Source organism: Siniperca chuatsi, linkage group LG7, assembly GCF_020085105.1.
Source record: "Siniperca chuatsi isolate FFG_IHB_CAS linkage group LG7, ASM2008510v1, whole genome shotgun sequence".
In the NCBI taxonomy this organism is placed as follows: domain Eukaryota; kingdom Metazoa; phylum Chordata; class Actinopteri; order Centrarchiformes; family Sinipercidae; genus Siniperca; species Siniperca chuatsi.
Genome location: NC_058048.1, coordinates 29,756,243 through 29,778,111, shown reverse-complemented (window position 1 = coordinate 29,778,111; position 21,869 = coordinate 29,756,243). Strand labels below are relative to the sequence as shown.

The 21,869-nt window shown below is 40.9% G+C and overlaps 1 protein-coding gene and 1 non-coding gene across 14 annotated transcripts in view; one reads left to right on the top strand and one right to left on the bottom strand.

The window, feature by feature from the left end:
- The window catches only part of si:cabz01090165.1 (uncharacterized protein LOC100333421 homolog), a 359,346-nt gene that overhangs the window by 296,785 nt on the left and 40,692 nt on the right, over window positions 1-21,869 (bottom strand). For 4 of the 13 annotated variants that reach the window (XM_044202657.1, XM_044202658.1, XM_044202655.1 and 1 more), the window contains exon 1: window positions 594-782. The exons of the other annotated variants lie outside the window; for them this stretch is intronic. The gene's annotated coding sequence lies outside the window, so the exon portion shown is untranslated. Of the gene's footprint in view, window positions 1-593; window positions 783-21,869 lie in introns of those variants that run through there. 13 annotated transcript variants of the gene reach the window in all.
- trnar-ucu lies at window positions 2,041-2,132 on the top strand. Its single transcript is given in 2 exon segments — window positions 2,041-2,077; window positions 2,097-2,132. It is a non-coding gene; the product is annotated as a tRNA-Arg (tRNA).

Sequence of the window (21,869 nt, the reverse complement as noted above, 5' to 3'; positions counted from 1 at the left end):
GCTGACAGTACCCGGGCAATGAGCTGGACGTTTCGTGTTGGTCTAAACTTCAGCACTTTCCTTTTGTCTTTTACAAAACTGCTCTGCTAAAAAAAATAAATAAAATAAAAAATATAATAAAAAAATAAGTGCCATAAAGTGTTCAGAGACCTATTTTTATGCACCATAGAGAAATCAATCATTAAGACTATTGATTAAGACTACAAGAAGCGGTAGCTGCTTCTTAATAAAAGTCTTAATAGTTGGCCATGAGAAAGCTTTAACTTTAAAGCAGTGAGCGGAAGCGTTTGTGTTTGAATTAACATGTGAACGGCAGCTCCAAGCGTGAGCTTTGGGAAAACTGGTGCTGTTTTCAAATTCCACACTTCATACTAGCAGTAAAAAGTATCATTAACTGTCATAGTACACCATTTGCAATTTGATTAAAAGCCATTGGTTAAATGTAGCCATTTACCATTCATATATTTTGCCCTAATAGAAGCGTTACGATTAATCAAGCCGGGAAACAGGGAATGCCGGGGAACAGGACCCAAACGCAGACTAGCAGGTAGAGCTAGTGCTGATCAATAATCTTATTAACAAAAAAGGCTTACACTGAATTGGCGGGCTAAAGCAACTCAACAGGTAAGCAGTCCAAAAAAGAAACAAGTCCAACAGTGAGCAGGCAAAATCCAAAATCCACAGACAGGCCAGGTACCAGGAACCCAACGACTCCAGAACTCAAGAAACCAGGCTGCTTGACAGAAATACAACGATCCGACAGCGAGCAAAGGAACAACACTGACTAAATACACTCAGGTAGGGGAGACAACGAGACACAGGTGGAACCAATGAAAGCAATCAAAGACAGGAAGCAAAACTACCAGACACAAGAGGGAGGGAGTATATTACAAAATAAAACAGGAAATAACAGGACAAAAACCCAAAACAATGACAGGAAATTAATGTGAGAAAGGAAATATCAGATCAGTGTCAGTCATACTCTGGAAAAAACAAACACTTCTCTTACTCTTAAAGTAAAGTTTAATTTAATCCTTCCAAGGATTTAATACTTTTTTGTTGTTTTCTGAAATCTTCCTGGAGCTGCCTGACCACCATCTGTAGGTTGTTTAAATTTTACTCTCTACAGTGTGAACGTGCTACATACTCAAAACCTGCTCATGACCAGTATGCAGTGTGTAACTGGGAAAAGGACTGAGTTGGTCAGCAGCAATGTTGCCTCTATATAGTCATTAGTAGACACTTGGTAAAGATTAGAAGAACAAAAGCAGAGGTGATGGTAGAGAGCTCACCCTGCAGGTCATATTTCCGTGATATTTTTATTGTGTGATAACTGCCTAAGCCAAGCTGTTCCACTGGAGCATGACAGCAACAAACAGATGGACACAGGAGTTGAAAATAATAAAGAAAATATAGGAAGATAAAAACATGGAAAAAAGGTAACAAAAGCAACAGTAAAATTAAAAATGTAACTATATATGGGCTGTAGAGTTTGCCATAGTCTTCTAACCTGACAAGAAAGCAGGATTTAAGGAGCCGGAGGCCCAGTGTGACACTGAGTTCATTCTATTTGTGTCCCGAGTCGGATACGTAGAAGAAATCCAGGCCTGCAGGCATCTCTACAGGAGCTAAGCCTCAACCAGCTAAATCCTTCTGCTTATTGGAAGATCCCTACGCTCTCTGACACATCATCCACCACCCTCCACCTTCTCCCCTCCACCCTCACCTGGATCTGCACACAACAGCTGCACTCAAACAACAAAATGACTGTAATTTTTCTTCTCTCAATGTGGAAATTACCCCCCCCCCCGATCGGAAAATCATACGACAGGGTCGGTTGTAGAGCAGCACCACTGGAGCTGGAACAAACTCAGTGTCTTGCTCAAGAATGCTTGGGCAGGGTGACAGTTTACGAACACTGGTACTTGAATGTAGGGCCGCTGAAAAATTACCAGCGCATTTCCCAAAGCCCAAGGTGACAGCTTCAGATTATTTGTTTTGTCCAATCAACAGTCCAAAACTTTATATAAAATATCATGTGGCTCTGTGGCGCAATAGATAGCGCATTGGACTTCTAGTTAAATGTAGGTGAAGTGATTCAAAGGCTGTGGGTTTGAGTCCCACCAGAGTCAAAATGCACGCGTTATCAAAAAGTTTTTCCCCTCGGGGATCAATGAAGTATTTCTGATTCTGACATCTGGAGAAGCTGCGAACCACTGGATGTTTATAACAATGCTATCGATTATCAAATCCTTTTCTGTCACTTCACTAATCGTTTCAGCTCTAATCTTCAGACACTTCTTGTTGTATGTGTAGTGAAGGGAAAAGAAATGTTTTAAATATGTTTTAAGTGATTAAGTGTGTGTTTTGTTCATGTAACATAACTATGCTGTCATTCTGGCCAGAATATTTAGAAAAAAAAAAGAAAGAGAAAAAAGAAAAGTACTAATTTCGTTTCCATGCTCGCTGACGGATTCCAAAGTTCACTGGCTCACAGCTTTAAAATTGGTTTTGGAAACAAAAACAGTAGAATAGAGAATAGAAAAAATATTGACCACAGAAAACTGAAGTGCACAGCAGCGTTTTGCTGACAGTGGTGTGAAATTTCCCACCCTGGTTTGCATACAATGCTTTTATCATCCTGGAGACAAACCCAGTCACAGTTTGACAACATTACAATCATCCACAGAGCGCTGACAGGATTACCATGTTCGCTGTTCTGCTCTGACAGTTACGTCACGGCACTTTGGGATATTATGAGATCAAACTCTGCGGTAACACGAACAGAGGACATCAAATGTGTGTTTTGTAACTGTTGCCAGTTGTGCACATTGGTGTGATGCAGAGCTTGTTTGGATGACAGCAGAGAGAAAAAGACGATACCAAAGCAGCATTTTGTGACGGCTGCTGGAAACTTTATAATGCGAGGCTGACGAGAGGAGAGAAACGCTGAGCAATGAGAAGAGAGGACAGAGGAGGGGAAACGACAATCAAGCATAGGAAATGACGAGAAGAGGAACAGAGCAAGGAGAGGACAGAGGAGGGGAAACATGGAGGAGACAGAAGAGAGGAGGCAAGGAGGACAAACGAGAGAAGAGGAAACAAGGAGAGAAGGGGAGAGGAGAGGTGACAAGGAGAAGAGGACAGAGAAGAGGACAAGACTGAAGGAGAGAGACACGAGGAGAGGACACGAAAGAAGGACGTGTCCCACACCTGGACAGCTAATTCCAACTGATCTGAGTTGGAGTTGGACAGATTTACAAATTGCTACATTTCAAATGTACTTTTCCTTGTAGACTGTCATTTCTTGATGAGATTTGTGTTCCGTGTGGTTAACAGAGCAAGTAACATTTTCAGATTTCCAGGCCTGGAGAGTTGAAAAAGAAAGTTCGGATTGTAAACAGTGTAGGATTCAATCTCTTTCCAGTTTTTCCAGAACACAGTATGAACTGAGGGTAGACAAGGAGAGGGCAGAGGCTTGGAACACAACACAAGAGTCGAGTCCTGGTTAGCTCACAGCCCCATTCAGCCCCATGGCCCTCTGGGTAATATGGGCAGTCTTGCACAAAGCAGATGATACCCAGGGACCCTCCTCTCCCCCACCCCATCACCCACTCGCCTCTATCCTCAGTCAATGAGCCAAATCAATGGCCATTTGTCCCCACACCTCCCCTCTCCTCCCTATGATTCTCTTTTTTATTTTGCCCTCTCTCTGTAGCTTTCTCTCCTGCCATTCCTCCTCTCTGCACCGATCCTCTTTTCTTTATGTCTCATCTCTACATATCGGCGTCTTGTATTCTTCCTCCTCCCTCACGGTCTTTTGTCTCTTTTTATCCTCCTCTCTTCCCGTTCTCTTACAGTGCCTTCAAGTAACTCACTTTTTCATCATTTTATTTGTGTACCCTTTCCATGTCACTAACATGACATTTAAATGCAAAAACAATACAAAATGACTAACCATTTTTGAACACTTATTGTCCATTACTAAACAGCGTTCTGACAACTTCAACCACTTAAATGCCAAACATGGTGGATTTCCATTTCCAAAACTACAACTTCACAAGTTCTATTTGAAGGCAGCATTAGTTCTCTTTACTTCCTTTCCTCATTCAGACTCCCTCTTCAAGTGTCCATCCTTCATCCCCTTTTTGGTGTTTCTCGCCTTCTATCCCTTGCTTGTTTGCCATTTCATTCCCTTTCTCTCTGTCTTCTTCCCATCTATCTTTCATTTTCTCCCCTTCCCTCGTGACCTCCTTCAACCTTCCTTCCTCTCCTACTCTCTGCAGCTTTATCCTCTTTTCTCCATCTCAATCCTGCGTTCAGTGTTGAGATTCTTTTGCTTGCCTGAGTCTTGGCTCTGCGGGCGCCTCGCGGCATTCCTTCCCTTGGCTGACAGGAGGTGACAGAGAGCAGAAAGAGGTAAAGAAAGTGTGAGAAGGATGCGACAGAGGGTGAGAGGCAGAGGGAGGGAGGGAGGGAGGCAAGGAGGGAGGGTTGACGGTTATGACAGTAACAATGAAAACAAACAAGACAGGATGAGAGGCAAGGAGCGAGATGAGGAAGAAGGCAGAATGTCGCTTTATGCTGAGATTCAGAAACCTCAGGCTATCGTCTCATGGAGCTGCGAGGAGGAGCAGGAAGATTGGAGCTGGAAGACGGGATGACAGAGGAGAGGAATGGAGGGGAGGTAATTGACAGGTGAGAATGGTTAAAGAGAAAATTAGAGTAGAGAGAGAACAGGTATAGAGGCTGAAATCGACTGGTCCTCAACCAGAATCAGACATTTTCACTAAATCCGAGATTGGTGACTCACCCACCTGAACGCTCCTAATTGATTAGCGAATCAACTCTCACTCACTAAACAGCACTCTGCTTTCACGCCGCATGCCATTAAGTCATTTTCTTGTTCAAATAACAGTACAGCTCGTCTGGAAATGAGCAGAGGGGGGAGAGGGGGAGGAGGTGTAGAGATATGAGTCGGTGGTCAGCCAGGGGAGGTGTCGGGGAGAGGAGAGGAAAGAAATGGAGCATAGAGGATAATATTAGTAAAAAGAAAATATGAGAACAAAGACAAATGTGACAAAACTTATTTGATGGGCTAAAACACAAGAAAGAACACTATTTTGTTTTACGTTGTGTTGTATGTTTTGCATGTTTTTACATCTGCAGATATCTCTGCTGTCCAAACTGTAAAACGGTAAAAACCTATTTTGTACATAGTAATGGCAACATCAAAGAAAGCATGTGACCATGTTAAGATTCAAATTAGAGACGGCCATTTTCAGTTTCCAAAGATTCTTCTCTTCAAACTACAGCTGGCCGAAATTTAGTCTGCAGTGTTGGAGAGGTTTAGACGATGTTACTGACCTCCTCTTGAAAATCTTGAACGTACTTTTGTATTTAAACAGATCTGTTTGTAGCTCAGACAAAACTTTACCAAATCGCCAAGCCCTAGAAACTATTCGAATATGGGGCTTTAGATATAATATGTAGCATAATTCTGAAACTGCAGAGCCCATTTCAGTTTATTATTCAAAATTCAAAAACATTAAGAAAAAAAAACAGCGAGGGAAGACCAAGACAGTCCAGCGAGTGGTGAATCATTCAGTCGGGTGTTAAACATCTATCACCTGCTACTAATGAAACTCTCCAACAAACCTGAGGTACAGGATTTGTCCCACAGTCCCTACCTGAGTGTGCACACAATGCTACTGCTGTGGTTTCAAGTTCAGTCCTGAAATAATGAAGATATTACCTGCCCAATGTACTGTCAGGCATACAGTATACTGCTACTGCACAGCTTGTGATTGGTCAAGGTTTTTCGGCTCCTTAAGTCTTCTTCTTCCATCATGAGTTCAAAAAAAAAGAATGATGACTGAGAATGAAACAAATCAAGGGGGTAAGAGCCTCACCCCAATATCAACAAAATAAAAAATAGGGTGTGAAGATCGAAAATAAGGATCTAGAAAATGACAAGGGGAATAAAACTAAAATACGAGCAGGAATGCTAACTATACTTGAGTCAGGTGTGTGCTCTGCCACCTGAATGGTTCTATTGTGTGTGTTTCATCTTCTTTTCCCCTCACATTTTACTTTTTACAAAGAGGACCAACTCCAGAAAAAGACCAAAAATAACTTCTTGGCGAGCGTGGGTCGTTGCTGTCCTTTGACTGGCTGAGGGGGAGTTTTTGACACGCCGCTGCCGTGGAAACCAACAGCGCATTTTATCACAGCAAGGCCAGAATCAATTTTTTTAATGGAAGACCGGAGAGAAAGAGAGAGCAAGAGAGAGAGAGAGAGAGAGAGAGAGAGAGAGAGAGGGTGGACAGAGGAGGAAAGGAAAGCAATGAGAGAAAAGGAGATGCTGTAGCAGCAGAGTGTGGCGAATCGACAAAATGGTGACAGCGGAGGATACGCTGTTCGTCTCTACACTTTCCTCTAAAGACCTTTTTCATTTCATTTTACTGGGTCACATTCACATCAAAGGATCTCTGTCTGTTTGGGAGTGTGTGGGTGAGTGGTGTGTGTGTGAAGTAAATGCAAACCGAAGTGCATGGAGATGGCTGAAGTGTTGGCTAAGTGTTGGCTAAGTGTTGGCTAAGCGTGTCTGTGTGTGTGTGTGTGTGTGTGTGTGTGTCCCGGTGGGGACACTAACCCATGGGGATTTGTGTCACTGTGAGGACAAAAATTGAAGTCCCCATGGGTGAAGTGCTTTTTGAGGGTTAAGACTTGGTTTTAGGGTTCAGGTTACAGTTAAGGTTAGAGTTGGGGCTAGGGAAAGCATTATGTCAATGACAAGCGTGTGAGTGTGTGAGTGAGAGAGATGGAAAGACAGATACAACCTTCATAATGTAGCAACAGCTGTATCTACTATTCTTACTATTATTAGAGAATACCTTTGATGTTTTGCTGTGTGAATAAGAATTAATACAGTAAAAAAGCATATTATTGTATAATTGTTTACAATATCACTTTAGCTGGTAGCTAGCTGCAAACCTTTCCTGAGTCAAAACAAAATGCAGAAGCAGCATTTAGTTATTTTGCTAAACATACGAACTTTTAGAGATTTGTCCACATGGGCAAATACGTCCAGTACTGACATCTTGTCGAAAGCCCACCTCTCTGCAGTGGTGAATTTATTTGAAGAAACAAACTGCATTAATCATTACACAGGATACGGCCAGTATCCCATCATGTTTATTTATTTATTTTATTTAAAAGGGACCATGTACAGTTTAAAACATAAATGTCACCATTTGATGCACCGTACCAGATTCTAGCTTTAAGCTAATTCGACCTTGGCAGGTCAAAACAAAAGAAACAGCACAATAACATGATACAAAGTTATACAAAAAGGAACACACACACCGACACGCATGCATGCTTGTCAAATAAAAACAAGTCATAAAGATCATGAGACAGAATTCAAGGTCAGTGAGTTTTAATGTTATCCTCTCAAAAACTCACTTCAGCCTTCTCTCTGCAGTAAGAGAATTCCACTGATCTCAGAAAGACGACTTGTCACAAACAATGAGCCACCTGTGCATGTGAGAGGGAGACTGTTTCTGTGTGTGTGTGTGTGTGTGTGTGTGTGTGTGTGTGTGTGTGTGTGTGTGTGTGTGTGTGTATGAAGCTGGGATATGACAGCGTGCTCCAAGACCCACATTAGTCCTCCAGGCTCAACCTTATTCATATTGAATATGGCGGCCGATGGAGTGAATTTTTGAGCTGGAATGAAAATTGTCTAAGTGGATTGTGCACTGATATGCAAAGGTCCTCAGAAGGCTGCTTTCTTAAACAAATAACTTTATTACAGAAACTTTAAGCTAAATATTCTTTAACATGATAAATAATTTAACATTATTAACCAATTATAGAAATGAACGCTAAGAAAATAAAGAATACAAATAAAATAAATAAACATCAGTACTGTATGTTCAGTATCAGTCACTTGCTGAAGCAGCAGACAATGCCATGGAAATCAGTTAGTACCTGTAAATTGTACTAAAATACAACACTAAATGTACATTCCAGCTCTGCTCTACTAAACCACATATTCTCTAACGAGATTCATGCTATAGCTTTGTTCCGATTCTGAACCATTATTTCAAGAGATTGAACTCAAAAACGCTTTTTTTCTTGCTAATCAAAACACGTCATGTATATTTATATTTTATATTTTCGCTGTTACAATAACAGTCACAAACATTAACTCATGGTTCGCTGCCGCTGAGTCAAGACATAAACAGCGCCTCGGCTATAAATGTTCTGGGGAAATGTTCGACGTATCTGGTAAAAAAAACCCAGCTCCTGTGACTCCAATCAGGGGACGCTATTTATTTACTTCCCAGCATTGCATCTCACCAGTTAGGTGACGTGTATAGCATGAAGTCAACACTCAACAGACTCAAACCACCGCCGCACCGTCTGTTGAGCTGCAGAATCAAAGACTGTGTATAAAGATGGACGACGCCTCTCCACTTCCTCCCACTGTACAGAAATGAAGCGAAATTATCCCGGATACGGGAGCTGCCATCTTGCTCGTGATGTCATTTGGAGCCAGAGTCTGTGCAGTAGTGATCGGGGTTGGAGCCGCGGTATCGAGGTCCCGCCCACGGGACTCAATTGTGAGCAGAGCTCAGCTGTCAATCATGACGTGCACCCCTCTTTTTATAGCATCAAATAACTAATTAGAACCAACCTTATCAGAAAAACGAACGCTTCAACACACATCAGCGTGATACGAACTACCTAAAATGACAGAAACCAGTGTTGGGGAAAAAAAGTACTTTGAGTTTTTAGTTTTGCTCATGTCTGCTAACATGGAGGGGGCGGGGTTTATGACCCATACTGCAGCCAGCCAACAGGGGGCGATCAAGATGTTCTGGCTTCACTTTGGGGGAGCTGTCGTGTCATTCAACTTTATATACAGTCTATGTGCAGAACGATGAAGAGATGCTCTGACGCTTACCTTTCAATCTGCTGGCTAGCTACCTCGCTAACACAACAAACTGATGTGATAAGCATGAGTGACATGACGGTTGTCAGGGACAGGGTTATATCAGAGTTATATTGAAAGGGGAAAATGATGGGTTCATTGTTTATTAACTTTCCAGCAATGTATTTCACAAACTAGTTAGCAGCTTACTGTGAACACACGGCTTTGACTCCACCACCGTCTGCTCAGCTGCGCAGCGCGGTGCTGAGAGTAGAGTATCTGAAAGCAGTTCGTTAAGTTAGCTGTCTTATGTTCCAAATGTTACTTTTTGTTAGTGTTTGTAATGTGTCTGTTCAGAACATGGTGCTTTATGTTGGTCGTTGTTGTTACATTTTATGACACCAGCTGCACTTCACTGGTATGTCGCTAGTTCTTGAGAGCTGCTTGTTCTTTCTCATTGTACTCTGCTGGATAAACTTTGTAATGACACCAATATATTAACACAAGCCTTTCTTTCCGCCTAATATACCGAAAAGAAAACAGTTGTATATCTGTGATAGGCCAATATCAGCCGACAAACCTTGCTCTATTGAATACATCTCTATCTCTCTGTACTGTATACTCCGACTCAGGACTCTTAACGTGATCTCGAAACAACTAAAGTTATTGTGCCTGCATGAGTGTGTGCCTCTGACCCTGATCAGGATAATCAACTGAATCGTGAAGCTCAGCAGTTAATAACATGAGATGTTCTGTATCAGCAGGAAGTGTGTAATTCATGGATGGCCCGGTCAACCGCACATAACGCATATATATATATATATATACACACAGACACACACACACACACACACACACATATCTCCTTTAATTAGTCAAGCACAGATACTCTCGTTCAGTCACGCTTAGCTTCACACACAAACACAAACACACTGGCACAGTATGTATTTACTCAGTCACTCTTCGAATGCTACTAAAAGTCTTAAAGCAACACTGTCTCCTACATAGTATGTTTACATTTGACTAATTTGCTTTGAAAAATACCTTTTGGAGCAACGGAATTTCTTCAGGGATAACGTTCAATGACAACAACTTTATCAATCCAGGGGCCAGATGAATAAAACAGTAGGTTCACGAATAAATAATAAATAAAATAAATAATAAAAATAAATCTCTATGGCACAAAGAGAGAGATAAGCATTCTTTTTGCAAGATTTACACCGAGTCCTTCAAGTTAAATGACAAAATGCAATGTTTGTAACTGCCTAATAACTTGGTTTAAATAGGGGAACGATCGTGGTCATGGTTAAACCAACACAGACTGTCGGGAGGAAACGTGTTTCGAACGTCCAACCTTTATGTTCAGAGTAAACTGCCACCTTTCTCAGTGTGTTATATGCCAGAGCAGCCGGCGTTACGCGTGCCAAGATGTATTTATGGCACCTGCATTATCATTAATTCATCAAACATCTTTGGCAATGATCTCTTAATCATGAAATTTGAGAATAGAACAGAAAGTAATCAATATCGTAGTTTATAGCACTCATACTGAAACAGACTTTGCAAGAATAAAATGAAAATAAAGAGAAAGCTAGCATGATCCAACTGATGGAAATAAAAATAAAATTGATTTGAAATTAAAATTGAGCACACAACAGTTGTTAAATTCATAAATGTGTCATACTGGCATATATAGTATTTCCCTCAGTAGACAAGCAAAACATAACCATAAAGCATATGCACCACAAACTGATGATGCTTCAGTTGCCAGGAGCAGATTTCGATAGGACGACTAATGAAATATGTTGACAGAGAACAGTTTGCAGATACATTTAAGATAAATGTTTCCTCGTCATCTAACTATAAAGGAAGGAATCTCTCTCTGTCTGTCTGTCCTTCGCATAGCTCTTGAACCGTTCATCCGATCGACTTTACACTTGGCGGGTGTATTGCTGAGGACCCTAGGGAGTGCAGTGTGGCGTGCGAGCTCTTGAGATCTACGGGACATATTTATTAGAACACACTGTGTATTGTATTTAGGAGGGGGCCCCTATTAACCGTTACACCACCAAACGGCATGCTGGGTACAGCTCACTCTTGCTTGCTACAGTACATTCAACAACAGATGAGACCTCCGGATACCGGAGATGTCATTCTGAAGCAAAGTCTTGTTAGTGCCATTTTGTTTTGCTAAACTCAAACATTTCAGCGATGTAACTTAAATACAGTACAGTACAATACAGCGGTGTTCTGACCTGTTCAAATAGTAGAAAATGCCAGACTCTTGTGCTGCTTTTGGATGTTCTAATGAAAGAAATGCCAAAACCAAGCAACAGGGAATAACGTTTCACAGGTGACAAGTTTACAATATGTTACTTTTACAAACGCGCTGAAGTTGTGAGCTAGTAGCAAATAGTAGAAAATGTTCTAACGCAAGGAATGCCGAAACCAAGCAACATAAATAGCAGAAATTCATAATAAATAAAAAAATTGTTTCAAAGCTACAGACAAGCTTTTGACAAAACTGAAATTATTTCACATTTATGTCTACAGCTCAGTCTCTCAAAATAGTGTGACACTGATACAAACCACATGTAATGCAGGTTTTGCTTTTCCTAACATTTTAGACACAAAAAGCAGAAGGATGGAATCTCAGGTTACTGAGATGGGGTTCAACTGCCTGCAGTGTCCTGCTTTATTTGTGGCTAATCCTACAGTTTACATACGAAACACGTGCCAATACAGCAATTGCTGCTGCCATGTCTTTTAGAACAAAACATATTGGGAAGCCTCTCTACATAGCCAAAACATCACAGGTAAGTTTCCAGTTTGCTCTGGTGGCATTTGAAAATTTATTTTGCGTTTAATTAGAAACAGTTTGTTTCTGGTGGCGTTAAGATCTTAGTTTTAATAGTGTTAATAATCTAATATCTTGTCGTTAATGCCTTTGTCTTATTTTTAGCCTTTTCTAAAGTAATTTGATGCACAGTTTGTGTTCTTTGAATTTTTCCCTCTAATCGTTTTACCTCTTAATAATGAAGCCCTAACTGTCTCTGCAGCAAAGATTTATGGAGAAAGAACAGGCGTGTGGGACCAGTTGATCAAGATAATCATAAATTTGTATTAATATACTGTAGGGGAATTTTCTATGCTGCTGCCCAGCTCAGTAGTGAAGTCAGACGTCATAGGCAGTTAGGAGTCAGTGTGCAGCTGAGGGCCTCTTCTAAAGTCTTTATCTTCCCATGGCGGTCACCAGCTGACCCGCTGACCTCTGCTGCGTCTCACACTGGATTCTACTACAAATCAGTATCAAGCGAAGCTCACAGCTGCCGAGGCTAATCGATGTCTTTAATTCAGCCCAGCGATTGATGGGAAATAAAGAAGTTTCTGTCAGCAGTGCTGAGCCACCACACTGCTACTGACACCTTCTATTGACCGCTCTCAGTGTGTATTAGTATGTATATGTGTTCTCGGGGGAATACATTTATATACCGAAGGTTTGTTTATTTGTGATTACATTTGTTTTCTTTGTAATTGTATGATTATGTGTGTGTGACCGACACTCGCGGTGAACATCTGTAACTACAGCAACCGTGCAGCGGCACCAACCACTGAACCTACAACTTGCCTGCAATTATAGACATGAAGTATTTGTCACCTCTCAAGAAAAATGTCTGCAAAGGTCTCTTGTTCAGACAGTGGAATAGTAACTGTACTCACGTTTACTTCAATAAGTGGAAGGCGCGTGCTGTTCTTACGGAATTACGGAAAAGTGGAGAACAGAAACAGTCAACTCTGGCATCTTTTAACCATGAATATGATCTTTTGCTGACCTTAACCATACAGGAGAAAGATCACAAAAAGCTCATATGACTCATTTCTGTGACAGTCGTATGGGTCATACATACTAGTAGGAGGTTGGCGTGCTAATTGTGCTGCAGCACCCCCACCAGTGGCTGAGTTAGCCTATATTTGCATTGTATTTTTGTTGAATTAGACCCCACCTCTTGTTTATTTCATTTTTTTGTTTGTTTTTTAAATTATTGAACACAACACAAGTATGACTAGTGCTACAATCTTTTCATAGCCAAACACCTTGACAATATTTGAATTTCATTCACTCAACTTCTGCTTGGTGTCATTGGGGCCTTATGTTTTAAAACGGGGGAGCAAACTTGACTTTCGGTAACAATAGAGGATAATTTCCAAAACATAAAATAATCATAATTTTGTATAGGCCCTACTCAGTCTTACAGTTTGATGAATAATAATGACACATTATGATTGTGTTGAATGTAACTGCATGGCTCATAAAATCCCATCTGAGCCAGTTGTGGTGAAGCAGGGTTGGATGGAAAACATGCTGGACAGAGTGTGCGTGGTCCAATAGAGGTTTGGGAAACACCTTTCTAGGTTAGTCTGCTGTGGTGTGGGGCGAGGGAGAGGGCGGGGCAGCAACTTATCCTGAGATGTTCCAGTAACTGGACCGAATCACAGAGGGGAGGGAGTGGTAAAATAAAAGGTGAGTAAACTATAAATGTCCGCTGGCTAAACTGTCCAGTAAACCCATGAAAAGGTGAGTAATGTTTCATTTGAAAAAGGTGGGTAAACTGCTTTATGTGCGTTTACCCTCTCCACTAAATCTAATGCAAAATATTAATAGCCACGTTACACTTAAAAGAGCCGACTCTTTGATTTGGCTACTTCGCGAACGTCCCATCTCCACAGCTGAATCCTATCCGATCACAAATCGGTTCGGCATTTCGGCGACATTACATTCCTACTTTTAGCTCATTTAAAGTTTGGCTGGAGTCAAGCCTTCAAACATGCACCGAGGTCAAGGTTCAATTTTGAAGTCTTGACTTCCGTTTAAGGCTTGTATAGGTTACTCCTGTACTATCGCATGTGTATACGTTTTTGTCTGTGAGGATTTGTGTGTATGTGGAGAGGGACTGACCACATCTAATATCCTTCCGGTTTTAAATTAATTTGTATATTCATGACAGTGATTGTCAACAGAAGGACACAGAGGCACTCTGATTCAAATTCTACAATGACAATCAGGGGGTCAACTTTTTCTGCAGGGCGTAAAGGGAACCCAGTACAGCGCAGGCGCATGCTTCAGTGAATTGAAGTCTTACAATCCTCACAGTATCTTGCTTGTTTAACGTAATGTCTGCAGTCCGTAGATGATAAATCAAGTCCATTACACCAGCTCATGGGGCACGTACCACACAACAACTTTTGAAGCCAGGGGTCATCAACAAAGTATTCTAGAGCAAAACTGCCAGCAAGTCACGTAGACACTCGACACAATTTAATTCAGAATCTCTGAAGGTAAGACAGTAAAGTGTATTAAACTACCTAGATAGCTAGTTACTTACATTAACCTACAGCGTCTCCATTGGCTTGCACAACGCACGCGAGCATAGACTTTAATGAGGATGTGAGCCACTGCAATGATGGGGGTGAGGCAGGCAGAAGAGGCGTTCAACTAACGCCAAGGTTAAGAAATGGTACAGCCCACTTTAGGGGTGTCGTATTACAAGATTCTTCCAGGCATGAATAAGGGAAATATATTGGAATAATTATATAAATATTTCAACCCCCCCAACCGTTTTTACATCTTTTGGGGGGTTCAAGTCTTAATTACGGGTTTCACCCCCAATCCTCCTGTAATTCAAACTCTGGCTGCAACACAAAAGTTGTTTGCCTCAATTATCGGATGTTTTATCAGCGAGTGGAGGTGCCTTGGCAGGGTGATCAGGTAGGCAAACTCAGAGCTGAATCCATCAAAAGTGAGTCTGTTTCTTTCTTAGATTCAGAATCTTCAGGCCAAAGAAAAAAACTTCAAACTCAGCAGGGTGAAGTTCTCTCTGCACTCTGCCTCATTGTATTTTGAAGGTTGCCAAATTGATTTTTGTTTTTTTTAAGTACCAGCGGGTGGCTCAAGGCCATAACTGCGCCTCCTGGCATCCAAACATAGAATATAATACATTCTACCTTAAGACTTGGTTGTCATGATGCGCCAACTTTTTCCTCTCCAAATACAAAATCTGATACCTCACTTGGGGTATCTGTAGGATACTGATCTGATAGTGCTTTCTTTTTTCCAAACTTTAAATCTGCTAAACTCACTGCATTAGACTCATTATTATTTGTATTTAAGGTAACATGAGAGCAGGGATGCTGCAGCAGCCTGCCAAGACCTGAACACATGTTAACTCAGCTCACAGAGCAGCTGTCCCACACTCCTCTAACAGCCTACATGTCAGGTCTCATGTTTTACCTACAATGCTCAAGTTTTAGTGTCTTATCATCATCTTTGATAAGAAAACATCACTTTTCCACACCGAGAAATGCGTCCTGGAAAGCTCCACAAAGTGTCTCTCCTGCTGACAGCTGAAGAGTCATCACAGTGGGCGGCAGTAGAGGAGGTTGCACCGGTGTCTGGTTTAGTTTATCCGACTTCACTGACAGTCAGCACTGGAGCTGAGAGCGTCAGAGCAGCGTCGTCAAGATATGCTGCTCGGCGTCACTCTGCCCCCCATTTCCATCACCATTGCATGCTATGCTGTTATCCTGTGTTGCTCTGTGTACAATGGCATAGCTAAAAAAAAAACAGCTGTGATTTGACTGACAAAATGTCCCTCACATGTGCAGTCAAGTCAAACATTTTGGGTTGCATACAGACGTCTGCAAAGTCTATGTGGAAAGTATCATTTTAGCTTAAGAAGACATGTAACATGTCAAGAAAAAGGAAGAGAAGAAGAAATTAGATATGGTTAATGTTCTCATTTAATACTATTTGGGTTTTGTCATTTTTTTCATTTGGACTCTTACATTTTAGGATGAAAGCATTGTTTCCATTCACTGGCTCTAATCTTTTTTGGTGCTTTGTGTTGTTTTGGGTGAATTGGACCGAGACAATGGGGCTATTTTCATTGTATTTCCCTGTGTAGTAACAAATATCTAGCTGTGCTGCTCACACACACACACACACACACACACACACACACACACACACACACACACCAAACAGAAACAGATACACAAAGACAAACAATACACACACACACACACACGGACAAAAACAGACAAAGGCAGTTTATTCTCCTCTCCCTCTAAAACAGGGATTAGTCAGCTGCTCTTCAAATAGAAAAACTGGCCTAAATAATTTCACACACACACCACTGTATAAACTGTGTGTGTGTGAGTATGTGTTTGTTCTTATATCCCGGTGGGGACTTTAACCTGAATGCACACTAACCCATGTCACCATGGGGGCACCATGGGTAGAGACTGCTTTTTGAGGGGTAAGACTTGGTTTTAGGGTTCAGGTTAAGGTTAGGCACTTAGATGTGATGGTCGAGGCTTTCCCTAGCGTAGACACGTGAGCATTATGTCAATGACTGTCCCCCACGGGGGAGTGAAACAAACGTGCGTGTGTGTGTGTTAGTTAGTGTGGATGGAGAGACAGTTTTGCTGAAGTTTAAAATGGAGAACTACAGAGTGTCCATATGAATGACCACATGTGAACCTGTGTTTAGTGTTAGTTAAAGCACTTCCAACTGTATGGGAGTAAGTGCAGTAGTCAGACCAGAATGTCTGGGTATGATGTTGAAATAAAATGTAAAAACAAGGGGACTATCAGCATGTTTTGTTACTTTTATGCCAGAATTGCATGAGAATACTACCACCTTATTCTTGACATGAATGATGGTGCAGCAGCATTGATCCATTCTTTAATACAAGCTTTGATACCTGTGACTGAGTATTTCTATATGTGTGTGAATACCCAACATTCATTTCCTTATTGAATAACTGAAAATGCACACTGACAAAGGCCTGTTTATATTCTCACTGCATTTTCACAGCACTCACTGGAACTATTCTCTCAAAGAAAACAATCCAAAGAAAAACTGTTGATAGCCTTTTTATTGGGGTTAGAGGTTTAGGCAGTGGATCAAATGTTCTGCAAATAAAACTAAAACCATTAACTTGTCTATATCGCTTGACATAAAACAGACTTAAAACAAATGTTTGTGATTTGGATCAGCGGATACTTTAACATGTTGGTGGCTACTTTAATAGTAGGTGGTGTAGATGGTCATGATAGTGCTGGGTAATTTAAACTTCTGTCTTTTTATCTCATAGTTTGGATGTAATAGCTGTCAGATAAAAGTAGAGTAAAAGTACAATATTCCCCTGTTGTGCAATTTCACTCCAAAGTGTGGTGATGGTAAAAATGTAGCGTTCTCATGGAACAGAGATACACAAGTGCAGTATTTAAAAAAGTACTCTCAAGCTGGACTCAAGCACTGTACTTGAGTTAATGTATTCAACATGTATAGTGTATTCACAATGTGTGTGTATTATGTATCATGTTTGTGTGTGTGTCCATCCTGTCCCTTCACTGTAATCCAGCACAGATTTGTGTGTGTGCTTCTCCCATTAGAATAAAAGGAGAGTGCTTACTAATTACGGTGGACATATTTCACCGCTGCGGCCTTCTATGGCCTATTAAAGTCCTCGGCTGTAATTAGCCCAAAGAGACTACAGTCACTTGGTGTGCGCATGGGGGGAGGGGGTCAGAATGTGATCATTTCATCCTTCTCGTCTGTGGACATTTTTAATGGAGATGAGGATTCCTCCTGCCAAGAATCGTAATGTGTACAGTAATGATAATAATCAGAGAGAAGAGCTGATTGAAAAGATTGTGGGGTGATTAGTTAAGTGGATCAGACTGCCTGCCCAATCACTGTGCTGTGAGGCACACTCTATCCAGAAATCGGATAGAGTGTGCCTGCGTCATGTTTCAGTGTTGACAAGGAAAACTGAACTTTTGAAAAAAGATGACAAAACCCTTCCCAATGTTAAGAGGACAACTTTCTGTTGCCGTCCCTAATTACGTTTTAAATGTCAGTATAGCCAAACACACAGTGCAGCTCGTGTTAATGCCCTGTCTTGTTGCTGATGATTTTGTCTGATGAATTTGTGAACATAAAATAGTGATTTGATTGAAGTCTACTCTACTGAAGAGTTTACTGTTTGCTGGTTAACAAAACAGGTTTGAATTTATGAGCCTCAGTGATTTGACTACAGAAACAAAAAATAGAATACTACTGAAAACTACGAAATTTGGCTGGATTTATAGGGAAGCACCAATCCAATACGCTGCTTCAGGAACGGTGCCAATACTGACCTTTTTGGCTAGACTGCAGCAAAGCAGGGCCAGCCCTATCAACCTATAAATTCTTTCTCCGACTTACTGAGTAAGTGAGTGAGTGATGAAGTTACACCGTTGGTCGGTTGAGTGTTGGCGTTACCCCACTGGCCGTTGGTCTTCCAATCTGAAGGTGCGAACAGTCCTTAATTACATCCTCTGGAGGCTTTTAAGCTTTGTGTATGCTGACGCGAGACAGAGTGGCGCGAGAGCTACGAACACGCGCAGAGGCGTTTATGCTCAGTAAGTTATCAGTTTTCTGTTTTAGTATTCTCCAAAACACCAGAGAGAAGTTTGCTTCTGTTTTTGAAGAATTTAAAAATAGATTTGCCTGCATTTTAAAATCCTTGAGACATATTAATGGTAAAAATTAATTAATTACTTTACTTCTTAATTTCAGTTATTTGCTTTTATCAGTATTTGTGGCAGTCATATTCTATGTTTTGTAATTAACATGTCATGTTCTCCAGATGCCTGTTTGAACTTTAATATTGAACACATTAAATATATGCTGCGTTTCATTAGTCGTTCAACATGCCCTCGTTGACTTCCCCTCAGCACTTGCCCTCGGGGGAATCTCCGGCACCATCATAAGTGCCGTTCCAATTGCCTGAAAAACTGAATTGAACTTTGTGAGCTCGACCCGCAGAGGGCTGAGGGAGCGAGTCAACAACGATGGTCACTCCAGAGGTGTATATCACCCACAACGCATTGCTGTTATGCATTTGGTGCAAGAAAATACTGTACATCCATGGTTAGGGGCAGCAATGTACATAAAACTCCTGTTGCCTAGTTAGCAGACAGTTTCTTAAGAAAATCTCATTGATAGCTTGATATTTTACAGAAAAGTGTCATAACGAACTGCAGTTCAAATTTACTTGGAAGAAGAAAGGAGGAAGAAAATCATTTTTCCATTATTCAGGTGATTTAGTGTGGTGAGTATCTTTACAAAAACAACCTGTTTTAACTTTCAGATTTATCCTGCTTAGTGTGAACATAATGTAAAGTCTGAGAGGAAGGACAAACAGAAATACTGACAATAATGGGAAAAAAACTGCAAAAGAGACCACAGGGGAAGAGACATAGAAATAAAGGTGACAGTAAAGAAGAAAGAAACCACAAGATGTGGGGAGGTGAGAAACTGCTGCGAGACACACCAATCAAAGTGCTGAAGCAGAGGACAGGACAGGAGAGGAGAGGAGCAATAAAGATTAAAGGCTTTGTCAGGTTGTCGATAGAGAGAAGGAAGAGAGGGAGGGCGGGGGGAGGGAGAGAGAGAGGGAGGTGAGAGAGAAATGTATCTCCCTCCCAGTCTTCTCTCTCTCTCCTGCAGGCAAGAGGGGAAAACTGTATTCTCCAAATTTTCCATTAGCCTCTTACTTTATACATGCATACACGCACACACACTTTGACAAACACATGAAAATATATTCACTGAAAAACTACCTAACACCTCCCCTCACATGGACAAACTCTCTCTCTCCCACACACACACACTCACTTGGTGTGTAATAATCCAGCCGATGTAGCTCTGCCTCCACTACAGTGGCATAATTGGAGAATTGGAAAAGGAACGTGAAAGCCACTGTGTGACTTCCATGTAAATACTAATGGACATGGTAGGACGGAGCCGCCAGGGGACAACACAGCAGATAGATCAGATATGTGAAGCAGCGAGATCTCATATATTATATGTAATTGATTCTCAAGTTGTCCATTTAATACCCGTGTCATTTATTTATTTAAACTTAACATTTCCGGTGTCTGATGGGCAGGTGAAGCAACAGGTCTGATAGTATTCACCTTATTTTCGAATGCGGAACTAAACAGTTATTTCATTGAATGTTTTCCATTGTAGGAGGAAGTGCATCTCTGTCTCAACCTCGCCTGTCCAACAGTGATCACATATTCTGTTTTCTTTTGGTTGCCAGGATTTTTTGTGTCTTCCTTTTTCGATTGCCAGTTTGTGGTCACTGAGCCTGACCTTGGTTAGGATCTGTCTGCTTTCTATTTCTGACAGTAGAGAGATATTGTGCCAACTCATAATCTCTTTTTAGGGCCAGATAACATTCTGATCTACTTTGGCTTTTAGTTTTTTCTATCCAATGTTCCAAATGTGTTTCTTTACATTGAGTTATAATTTGGTTTACTCTGACTGGTATTTGGAAAGCAGTGCTGTTGAGACTGGTCAGAGTGTGTCTGAGAGGGGGCAGTTAGACATAGGGGACTCCTTTCTGGGCTCAGCTCTTGGTTTTGGAGGGCTTTGGGATGGAGGGTGTCTAGGGGGCTGGTGATTAAAAAATGTGAGTACTCTCTTTTGAATGTTAATTATCATTGGGTATCTGCCTAATTCTGCTCTACATGCATTTGTTGATGTTTTTCTGTGTACGTGTAAAATGTATCTGCAGAATTCTGCTGGATGTTTGTCCCAACAGGTATAGCTATGATGAGTGAGTGGACCCCATACTTCACTACCATATAGCGCAATGTGCTGGATGACACTATTAAATATTTTAAGAGAAATTTTAATTGGAATTTGGAAATTATAAAATTTTCTCTTAATTGCATTTAGAGCTCTTCAGGGTTTTTCTTTTAGTGCATTCCATGTTGAAACTCCCTGATGTTGTTATGGTTATACCAAGGCAGGTATAACTCATACTGTGTTCAATGATATGATTATTTATGGTAAACTGGTATTTTTTCTCCTGGATTCTGGCATCTTCTTCATATTTACTGCCATGGCCCAGTTCTGACAGTACTTTTCTACTATGTGCAGCTGTGGCTGTAGTCCTTGTTCAGTAAAAAACAGAAGAACCAGGTCATCAGCGTAAAACAGAGACTTCACCTCTCTATCTAGGAGGGAGAGGTGAGGATCAGCACATGTGGTGTACATGTGTGTTAATTAAAGTGTGAAGGGTATATACATGGTCAGTGGTGCTGTGTTTTGGGAGGAAGCCAATCAGATTTTTATTCAAGACGGAGTGCACTTCAAGGAAATCTAGTATTCTTTTATTTAGAATACTACAAAATAGTTTACCTAGACAACTGATACCACAGTAATTGCAATGGTCTGATTTGTCCCCACTCTTATAAAATGGGGGAAATGAGCCCTTTTCACCAAATGTCTGGAAAACATCCTAACTGTAGTACAATACTGAACACCTTTAACACTGCACCCTGCATCTCTGGGGTGCTGCATTTGAGCATTTCGTTTTTTATGCTGTCTGGACCACAAGCTTTCCTTGGCTGGAGAGACTTTCTGTGTGGTCAATTCAAAGGGGGTTTTGGTTGTCTTTAATTGTTTCTTCTAATGTTTGGAGTTTTTCTTTTTTAATACATTGATCTGATTTAATTAGAGTTATTGGTATGTCTTTGCACAGATTTTGGATGGGTAGTGCTTGTGGTTGCTTTGTGTTGAAGTTGTTGTACATATCCCAGAATTGATTGATTAATTGCATTTTCAATATCTTCAAGTTTCATGTGGGTACAATTTTGTTTTTTGTTCCTAATTGTACATTTATATATATATATATTTGTTTAAAATTTCATTGTACCTAATGCGTAAGGCTGGGTTGTTTGATTGACAATGTTTCTCATTTGCTATTTTTCTCAGGTCTACTGGTCTTTCATTCTTGATCAAACCATTTGTCGATGTTTTGCCTTTTAACAGGCTTCCGTTTTTGTTTAAGGTTAGCTTTAATAGCT